At 38.0% G+C, this 10,000-nt stretch overlaps 1 protein-coding gene and 1 non-coding gene across 3 annotated transcripts in view; one reads left to right on the forward strand and one right to left on the reverse strand.

Moving 5' to 3' along the window:
• Nucleotides 1–10,000, forward strand: part of LOC133652447 (tetratricopeptide repeat protein 28-like) — a 605,917-nt gene that overhangs the window by 19,586 nt on the left and 576,331 nt on the right. The window lies entirely within an intron of this gene.
• trnae-uuc (transfer RNA glutamic acid (anticodon UUC)) lies at nt 9,825–9,896 on the reverse strand. Its single transcript has one exon. It is a non-coding gene; the product is annotated as a tRNA-Glu (tRNA).

The following is a 10,000-nucleotide window of genomic DNA, read 5'->3' on the forward strand; positions in this document are numbered from 1 at the left end:
GCTGACAGTGTTACGCTTGAGCATTTAACAGGGATCCCAGACAACCTCTATTTAACGGAATTCTGCTATTTTCCTAACCGAAGTGGTAATTTTTTTGTATGTATAAAAGCGCTAAAACAATACGTATTGATCGAATCAGGTTGCTTTTGTGGTGTAGCTACAGAGTTCTAGCCAATGGCTTTGACTGGGGCCGGGACGTCCAATGCAAGGATGGGGAAGTGATGTGTTGTTGTGGGGTGAGAGTTTGTGCAAGTGATGCCGGCGAAGGACAGAGATGTACATTGAGCTCATTGTACGAGAGTGTGGCTTTTGTCAAATAAATTAAGACAAACTAGGAATTTTTGTGATCTGCAATTCTTGGAACATTACAGCATGTTTTGGTCGGTGTCTGTAGCTTTCGTTGGCATTCGGGAACACTCGGAAGTGAAATACCGTATTTTTCGGACTATAAGTCGCAGTTTTTTTCATAGTTTGGCCGGGGGTGCGACTTATACTCAGGAGCGACTTATGTGTGAAATTATTAACACATTACCGTAAAATATCAAATAATATTATTTAGCTCATTCACGTAAGAGATTAGACGTATAAGATTTCATGGGATTTAGAGATTAGGAGTGACAGAGTGTTTGGTAAACGTATAGCATGTTCTATATGTTATGGTTATTTGAAAGACTCTTACCATAATATCTTACGTTAACATACCAGTCACGTTCTCAGTTGGTTATTTATGCGTCATATAACGTACACTTATTCAGCCTGTTGTTCACTATTCTTTATTTATTTTAAATTGCCTTTCAAATGTCTATTCTTGGTGTTGGGTTTTATCAAATAAATTTCCCCAAAAAATGCGACTTATACTCTAGTGCGACTTATATATGTTTTTTTCCTTCTTTATTATGCATTTTCGGCCAGTGCGACTTATACTCCGGAGCGACTTATAGTCCGAAAAATACGGTACATTGCAAGGAAGGAACATAAATGTCAGCGGCTCTGCCACATTTTTGCTAGCAAACGTGTCCTTGACATATTTGCATGTTTTGGTACTATATCAATATCATAGTGTAGGATTGGTAAATATCGTATAGTGATTTCGTTTTGACATAACACATACAGTATATGTTTCATAATTGCTCGCACTGGCGAGCGCACAACTCTTTCAACATGTCGTGGAACGGTGTCTTGATTAGATGTGGGCATAAAAAAAAATGATTGTAATTGGTCGTAGTTAGAAAAAGGAGTCGACGGATGCTCGCTTTCAGAATTCATTTTCAAGCACAAATATCCCGGGAAAGCAGTTTGCAGTCTTTACGATAGGAAAGTCATCAATTATAGTGGCAAAGTTTGGTTGTCATTGAGACAGCATTGCGAGGGAAGCAAACAAGCAGATAACAAAAGATTGAGAAAAGTAAACTAAAAACTGTCTAGTGAGTCATTTGTATAAATTACTACTGTCAGTAAATAATAATATGGCACATGGACAAGTAGCTATTATGTCTCATGATTTCAATCATGATTTAAAATACTAAACCCACTAAATTGTACTGGATCTAGTGCTGCATGGCCAAAGTTGCCTAAACAGCACTATAAAGTATAATCATGAATTTATTAAGATTCCTGTAAAAAAAGCTTCATGTTATAGTTGAACAAACACAAACTTGTAGCAGAGAACATCAATGCAATCTTACGTCCATGACTTTACTAAGTGACTCACGAGTTCAACAAAATATTTGAGTTTTTACAATTTGAATATTTGTTGTCATAATTCTTAAATTTATTTGAAACTTCAAATTGATCTTTTCATACATGAAACCACTGTAAAGACTTAATCCACAGAGTGAATGAATTTTTTTTTTTTTTTTAGCTAACCATACTATTGATTTTCACTCAGCATTCGTCTATCAGTTATAGGGTTGAGCTTTTTTGTCAAAACAAAGACATCACTAAAGTTGAGTTAAATTGCTATCTCAAAGAATCTGCTGAACTTACATTTGCGAGTTGAACAGACTAAATATGTTTTACAGTTCACTATCTATTTGTGTTGACCCTGCGATTTGGGGGCGACTTGTCCAGGGTGTACAGTACAGTGCCTTCCACCCCAGTCCAGCAGCCCCGCCACCCGAGAGGGACAAGCGGTAGAAAATGGATGGGATGGATGCGATGGATAGATGGCGCCAACACACACACGGAGCCACTAACACATTCAGGGCCACAGGAAAAGTCGGACAATCCAAACACTACACATAACTGACAGGTTGTAACAGTATTACACCTACAGAGTGCAAAAAGATGTTGTGAGATAAGTCTTTATTATTTATGAGAAAGGAAAAAGGATTTGAACCCCAAAAAACAAAATTGCAACCAAAAAACAATTTGCAATCGAAATATTTTTTGTAATCAAAGAAATTATTTGCTACCAAAAAAAACTAAACGTTTTTTAACTAAAAAATATATATTTAGAACCAAAAATATGATTCGCAAACAAAACTTTTTGTTTGAACATTTTTTGTTTAATTTCAAATAAATGTTTTTCTTTGCAAAATATTTATGGGGTTTATTTTTTTTTTTTTGGTTGCAAATCTATATTTATTTGGTTGCATAAGAAGACACATTTCTCTCCATGGCTGACAAAATTAAATTTTTTATCAAGAAAAGTTGCATAGCTAATTGGGATAATTAGCCTCAACAACAATACTTCCCCAATAACCTTCTGCGATAGTATATACTGTAATAACTGTGAGGTGCTTCAAGGTATAGTTGGTCGTCAGGATTCTTAACGATCAATCATCAATGAATGAATTATTAAGCCCACATAAGGTGTGCGGTTGGTTACTGTTCCTGTTAAGGATTGTTTGACCTTGATGGAGCCATGTGTTCTACTGACTGGCTGTCCAACCTGAAGTGGAAGAAGAATGTCTGTATCAAACTTTAGTCATTACTTTTTGAAATATGAGTGTGCACTTTTGTTGTGCTTTATTCTCAAGGGGCTTTCTGATTGTTTCTTGGCCCATCACGACGTAAACGCTTTCTCAGGCGAGTGACTGGGAGGACAATAACTTTCTCTCGATTGATGCCCTGCCTGTTCCGCTCCTCCATCTGGACCCTCCTCCTCACCGCCGCTGTTTCAGTGGGATGTTAAATAAACAAGGCTCTCTGCGATCACTCCAGTCCTCCAGCCTGAGAGCTGACAGGAGAGTTCTCTGGGAGCCAAGAAGACGAGTGGCACTGCAGCACAGAGAGGAAAACAGCTATATAATTTGCATATATTTTGATTATAACCTATGATGGTGCCTACCAAGGGTATTCTATCTCCTTGTCAGAGTTGCCCGCTCATAATGATGGTTGAAGTCTCGCAGATTTCCCATATGATGCTATTTAATGCACATATTTATATTTTTTATTTTGGCCATGCTAAAGTTGTCCATTCTAAACCCCAGCGCAATGGGCCTTGGTTTGATGGAGACAATGAGTGTGTGTGGTTGAAAAGGTCATGGTGCGTGGAGTACTGAGAGGGGATGTAATTACAGCTGCAGCATATCCAGCAATTGTGTAAGGAAGCTGACATGCTGAAGAGACTTTAAAGCTTTGTTTTCTTCCAGCACTTGGTGATGACTCTGGTGTTTGCAGTTACTGTACATACAAAAAAGAAAATAGCAAAATGTTTTGCCTTTTGCTCCATTAGCGCAGCTTTTGTCTGTTTTTTTACAACCCACCACACGTCAATGGGTCATACTGTGGCAACCACAACCTTCAACTAGTATACTTAAGAGTAGGAATAGGTACCAAAATGTGTTCCGATAATGGCACCAGTGGTAATGTAAACAGTAGTAACCAGACCAAAAAAAAAGAGCAGATATCAATACCTCATTTCGGTCCTCTATTAATGCAGACTAAGCCACTTGCAACTGGTGCTTGAATGTGATATTGTGCAAGTAACGTTTTGTAAGTAGGCAGTGGCCAACGTCTGAAACTTTTCTTAAATTTTAACATGCCAGCAGCAGTCCTCAGTTCCAATACCGCTCACACTTTTCACAACAGCAACATTTCCCCAATATTCACCAATCACTGACATGGGGAGCGAGGTGCATTCACGCGCTCCCGAGCCGTGAACATAAACATAACAACAAAGGCAGGTTGTTGTTTTCCATAATCTTTATTTTTATTTTGTTGCTGGTTTTGATGCGATTATTATGACAATTTGTTGTGGATTTATTGTCATATTTTTGAATTTGTTATCATAATTTCTTTATCTTTTTCTTGTTATGATTTAAAGTGGAACTGCACTTTTTGGGAATTTTGCCTATCATTCACAATCCTTATGTAAGACAAGAACACATCCATCCATCCATCCATTTTCTACCGCTTGTCCTTCTCGAGGTCGCAGGGGTGCTGTAGCCTATCCCAGCTGCATTCGGGCGGAAGGCGGGGTACACTCTGGACATGTACAAGAACACATTTGTTTTAAATTTTTTAAAAAGCATTCTAGATAGTAAATAAATGCGATCAAAAATCCACTTACATTTGAGCCGTTCTATTTGCCTATAAAGCCCTTAAAAATGTCCAAACACCCCCATTAAGGTTGTATATACATGTTGTAAGTATATATGTAATGTAGTAACATACACATTTGTAATAACAATATTTATGTAATTTGCTAATTTTAAGCATCAATTTAATAAACGTATCACAACGCTCGCTTTTTTCTTTTACATTACTGATTACTACTCACTACAGACTTCATGAGAGCCAACAAACATAATAAGACATCACTTATGTCTGCTGTCATAGAATCATGTTTTATTCACATTTAGCTGAAGAATGACTCGTAATCCTTGTGAAGAAAAAGAGAGTAGAACAAAGCGTCTTTTCGTGTCTTTCTTGCCAATTCCGGGTTTAAATTTGCTGTCAAAATGTACCAGCTTGTCGGATTACGTCCTCATCCTTCTACTATCAGGGTGAGAGGCATTATTTAAACTTCCAAGAGCTTCGACGCGAGGAAGCACATCACCAGCCGATGATGTCAACATGCCACACAAGCTAGTGATCACAATGCTGCTATAAATAGTTTGTCTGCGTTTGCGCTTATAATTGCAATATAACTAATACTTGGTCAATATTCATGTCGCGAAATCTAAATGGAGTATTGGTGGCGGTGTTTTCATGGTTATTTATTGGGTTTTATGGCCGGAATAGAGGACGTCCCAATGGCTTCATTGTAAGCGGACTTTTATTTACGTTTATTTACAAATTAGAATGCATTAAAAAAATACATTTGTCATCTTGTCTTTCATGATGATTGTGAACGATAGGCAAACATTCCACAAAAAGTGCAGTTCCTCTGTAAGTTTTGGGCATAATTTGAGTTAAGAGCATTTTTGCCGCTAGTTGAAGTGGAATTTGTTCCGATTTTGACATCATTCTGTTTTACAACCCCGAGAACTGAGAAAGTAAATGCGAAGGAGAAGAAGTCGACGACCAAATCAGAGAAACAAACCATTACAACATGTCCTACCGGCTAGCAGCCAAACCGACAAGTCAGCCCGTAACCACACAACAGACATTTATCCATAAAAATATTGAGAAGATGCTGTGTTTGATGTATTTTGTTCTGTCTCGTCCTCACTCAACAAACTGCACGGCTGAGCATTACCATTGGTACACAGACATACATACTACTTGCTGTGAACTCTGACCTCTTTTGTTTGTAACTCAAAGACACCCGTATGCAACATAAACAACAAAGCAGCCTGTAGGAAACGGCTACAGATGTCTGCTCCCCAAAATACATGCTTAATAATATTATTACATTATTTCATTAAAAAAATACTATATTTGTCTGTAGTACATGCTATTGTAAGGCAGTGTGTTTCGAACAATATTTTTTATCTAACAGTTTGTATTTATTTTTAAAATGCATGTTACATGTTAAAATTGTGCTGTTTTGGGAGGGCCAAGCACAGATTAAATTGATTTCAATCTATTTCAATGGGTGGGGCTGCTTTGAGATTTGAGTGTTTTGAGTTTTGAGCTCTGTGGTGGAAGGCAATGTGCTCGTAAGTTGAGATACAACGGTACTGTAGATTCCATTATAATATACTTTGTACATGTAATTATGTTCATTGTTTAACATGATGACCAAGCCTAAGATGACTATTATTTACAAAAAACGCCAATATATTTGCTTTAGACAAACATGGGTCACGGTCAAGTCGTTTAAAAATGTTGATTCCAGGTTGAGACCATTCGATAACCCCTGACCAAACAATTGAGTTACGTTGAAGGTCAAAGTGTGATAATGGCCTCTTTTGGGTGCTTGATTGTTGTATGGTAAATACACTGCGCAATCCCTCCATAAATTTCTCAGCTGGCGTGGATTGTGTAAATTGTTGTTTTACAAATGAACTCTGACTGCTTTCTTTAAAGTAGGAAGATTTATGTTACTGTATCTTGCCAAAGAGCTGTCCAGGCAACAAGTAATGCTGCCTTATCGATTATTTCAATTTACCTGCAACAATTCCTCTTCAGTCTCTCTCACTTTGAAATCGGGGGTAAAAAAAAACTTGCTATTCACCACATCAGGTCTTAGATGTTTATATTTCAAAGAAAAAGCTCACAGCAAAAGCAACAGGGCAAACACAAAAACAATGTAACCCTTCTGTTAGTTTCATCCGATGCTCCAGTCTGGGTATTGAGTCAATTTGAGTTCAATACCTCATGTATGAGCCACTTTAACCAGTCAGTAATCATTATTTGCCATTATATAATTGCCAAGCTGACACAATAAAACAAAAATAACTATACATGTTTCATGCTTCAAGTGAATACCTAACTGGTATTATTAATGTATCTCTGTTGAGCATTGATTGATTGATTGAAACTTTTATTAGTAGATTGCACAGTACAGTACATACTCCGTACAATTGACCACTAAATGGTAACACCCGAATAAGTTTTTCAACTTGTTTAAGTCGGGGTCCACGTTAATCAATTCATGGTAAACCATGCTAAAGGCTTAAGTACTCATAAATTTGCAAAACCTGTTGTGCGAAGGGGAAAAAGGGAGCAAACTGCATGTTGCACTTTGTGACGTCCTCAATCACTTCCAAGGAAAAAATGTCAGGCATTGATTATATTCATGAAAAGGTTGTACGGGAATTGCCTTTTGTGCAAACATCTTTTAAATATGATAATTTGTACAAACATCTACTAATTAAGCAGTATGCATCCCCTGCTATCGGGTTAAAATAAGGTCTGGCCTGCCGTTTCCCCTTTCTTGCTGCAATGCTGTTTTCCACTGGAGCTCGCCACGGAGAGAGTCAAGTCATGAACCACTAATAAGAGGGTTCCATTTTGCTTCCACCCAGCCGAAGCTTGAACTAATGAACAAATCAAATGAATGGCATCTAATTACAGGCTGGAGGGAGTGGGACGGACAGAGGGTTGGCGCTAGCGGGCACAGGCCTGAAATTATTTGTCTGGAAAATTGTGAAATAAGCAAGCGCAGTTATATTCCGTCTCTTTTACTTTTGAAAGGCCTTGTGGCCGGACAGCATTCGACATATGTAAAGTTGGAGGAAAAGTGACCACACAAGTCTGTTGTTTTGATTTGAACGTATTTCCCAGGCAGCTGTTCAAAACACACATGGGAAGAAACAAACCATGATTTGTCTCATTTAGTAAGAACAGCCTTTTTTTGGTATTTTGTGGGACCTTAAGAAGGTCTGCTCGATGCGGAATAAAAATTGTACTGGTACCCTTATGTCTGTAATGCAATACACAAAACATTTATCACAGAGACTGCATTTGTATGAAACCAATGGAGGCAATTTGCAGCCATTCTTATGTTCATTCTTTAGTCTATTATCACACATAGTTTCCTCATATAGTTGACATTTTGCCAAATTGCCTTCACGTCTGATGAATTGTCACTGGGTAATGTTCTGTAGCTCAGGCACAACACTCCTGAAATATTAAATATATAACCTGAATTACATTGCAGTTTACAGCCTAGCTTTATGTGTATTTTTTATTCTTTCATTGTAGCCGTATTATTCCACATTCCTCTTATAACCAGGTCTCTCTTTGTGTTGCTGGCCAAGTGGTTTTCCTCTCTACCACCCAGGCGCTTCACCAAATTGTACAGTCTCATGAAATGGAATTGGCTGCTACAAGAAACACTCTGAACACTAATACTATGGAAATTAAAATAGACATATTTTCTTTCCTGTTTAACATGATTGCAGTCGACCTGTGTGATTCTAAGCTTTGGTAGCTGAACCAAAGTTCACAAAGAATAGGTTTTCACTCTCGGATGATGTCATGTGTTTTAATGTGCATGTGCTGACCGACCTCTCACCCTACAGCTGTTTGTCTCAAGACTATCTTAGGGATGTGCATGAGTCAGAGCTTGGGAGGCGTCATGTTAAAGGGGGAGATGTCACCCTAATGTTAACCTGCCAAGCTCATTAACACCCCATCAACACCTACGTACTAACCAGCTAGCACATGCGTCATTAGAAAACATTATCTTCCAAAATATACAAAATCCAAATTTAGGTTGCGTTGACCTGATAATAACTGAGTAGAAAGGGTTAATGTACTGACAACAACGTCTTTAAATGGTTCCTATTTAATAACTGTAAAACCTGTAAATAGTGTAATGATATCAGGTTGATGTCTATATTACAACCAGGGGTTGGCAACCCAACATGTTGAAAGAGCCATATTGGACCAAAATAAATAAATAAAAAAAAAATCTGTCTGGAGCCGCAAAAAGTTAAAAGCCTTATGTAAGTGTTATAATGAAGGCAACACATTAATAAATAAGTGTATCAAGGGGTTAGATAACTCCTGGAAATTACTGGCTTAAAACTGCCAAAGGTATAGATGTGTGTGCCCAAGTTAAAGGAAAGGACAGGCTGTCTTCTTCTAATGGATTTATTACAATCTTTGCAAGCTGGGTAACGTTTGCTGTGGACTGGAACAACATAGTAACGTTTTCTGTGGTCTGGAAAAACATGGCACACAATCAAAAATGCAGCCAATATTACATACAGATAATGTGTCATGAGACATGCAAATATAAATTAAATACACAGAGGACATAAGTAAAGAAAATTAAATGAGCTCAAATATACCTACAAACGAGGCATAATGATGCAATATATATACACACAGCTAGCCTACATAGCATGTTAGCATGGATTATTAGCACTCCACGCAAGTCAATAACATCAACAAAGCTCACCTTTGTGCATTCACGCACAGCATAAAACGTTTGGTGGACAAAATGAGACAAAGAAGGAGTGATATAAAACACGTCTTCCTGTGGCAGTGACGGAGAAAGCTGTACCCATACACGTAAACCAACTACAGTGAGTTCAAGGACCGCCGAAATTAGTAGGACAAAACGACGCTGGCCAAATACTGTTATCAGTGAAGCATAAACACAAACATATTAAACAGTGGGCTTTCTAACAATTAGAAAGGTTTGTGTCATGTTTCATTTGTGTAATTATTAAAACAACAAATATATTTTTCCCCCATCTTTTTCCATTTTTGAAAAAGCTCCAGGGAGTCACTAGGGTGGTGCTAAAGAGCCGCGTGCGGCTCTTGAGCCGCGGGTTTGCAGACCACCGGGCTAGTAATTTATGATAGTGTGAAGAAATTGAAACAACATGGTTTTTGATTGATTGATTGAAACTTGTATTAGTAGATTGCACAGTACATATTCCGTACAATTGACCACTAAATGGTAACACCCGAATACGTTTTTCAACTTCTTTAAGTCGGGGCCCACGTTAATCACTTCATGGTAAAAATAGAAGTTCCCATACCGGGAGTCGAACCCGGGCCGCCTGGGTGAAAACCAGGAATCCTAACCGCTAGACCATATGGGACATGGTCATGAGCATGAACCGTGTATCCCACCTGTTTTTATCTAAAACTGTCTGTTGCTACTCTTACATACTGTCATTTCCTGGCTATAAAGAGCACCAAAATA

This window comes from Entelurus aequoreus, linkage group LG06 (assembly GCF_033978785.1).
Source record: "Entelurus aequoreus isolate RoL-2023_Sb linkage group LG06, RoL_Eaeq_v1.1, whole genome shotgun sequence".
NCBI lineage: Eukaryota > Metazoa > Chordata > Actinopteri > Syngnathiformes > Syngnathidae > Entelurus > Entelurus aequoreus.